Source organism: Petaurus breviceps, unplaced genomic scaffold (genome assembly GCF_028583685.1).
Source record: "Petaurus breviceps papuanus isolate PSGF00001 unplaced genomic scaffold, PetGlider_PUasm1.0 90977, whole genome shotgun sequence".
In the NCBI taxonomy this organism is placed as follows: Eukaryota; Metazoa; Chordata; class Mammalia; order Diprotodontia; family Petauridae; genus Petaurus; species Petaurus breviceps.
Window position 1 is genome coordinate 45325864 of NW_027187391.1, and position 1142 is coordinate 45327005.

The window sequence follows — 1142 nt, forward strand, 5'->3', positions numbered from 1 at the left end:
GAGGAGAGGAGAGGAGAGGAGAGGAGAGGAGAGGAGAGGAGAGGAGAGAAGAGAAGAGAAGAGAAGAGAAGAGAAGAGAAGAGAAGAGAAGAGAAGAGAAGAGAAGAGAAGAGAAGAGAAGAGAAGAGAAGAGAAGAGAAGAGAAGAGGTCGTTTCTTGCTGGATGAAATACCTTGTTGTCCCACTAGAGGGGAGAGTCTTAATGAACTTTCAAGATTTTAACTTCACAATATTGCTCTTATACAATAGTGGTGTGAGAGAATAGTTGTTTTCTTGAACTGCACCTGACCTGTACATTTGGCTCATAGCCCAACCAACCCATCCACAATGAGAACCAGAGAATGAAACAAAGCAAAGAAACCAAAATCCAGAGTGGTGCTGTTTCATGTTTGGTAATTGTTGGCTCACCAGCTGACAACTTTGCTGGAGGACTATTTAACTTAGTGACTAATGGGCAAAGAGAGTCCTTGTGTTTCATGTTCCCTAATTGTTTTAACTGACTGTCTGTCTGAGTGACTTTTTTGTCTGTCTGTCTATGTGAGTGACTGAGGGACTACATGACTGATTGTCTATCTGAGTGACTGTCTTTCTATCTTAGTGACTAGCTGACTGAATGACTGACTGACTAGCCAACAGGCTAAGTGAATGCTTCTATTTTATGCTCACTAATTATTAACTGACTAGCTGACAGCCTGGCTGATTGAAACAGCCAAGTGTCAGGAACAGGGATTTTATCTTTTTGAGATACTCTTAAAAAAATCATATTGAACTTGGTAAAGTATTCCATTTTGGTGCCATTTCCAGAGGGATCTCCTTGAATCTATTACAAAAAAAAATCTCAGAAAAGAGTGAGCCACAGATGGTCAACTGGAAAATATGAACAGTCTGAACCAAGTTCTGAACCTAGAACGCACTGACCTAGAAACATCCTTGCTGGACTGTGGTTGTAACTGTGGCTAATTTCATTAGTCTTTAACACACACACAGAAATGGTATTTAGGGTTGGATTCAATTTACAAATAGGTTTTCTCTCCCCACCATGAAGGAATACAAAAAATTGATTTTCTACTACTTTCGCAGCCGTGTCCAACAGGAGAATGATATAGTCTATAATTTAATAGGACAGGAGGAGTTGAATAATT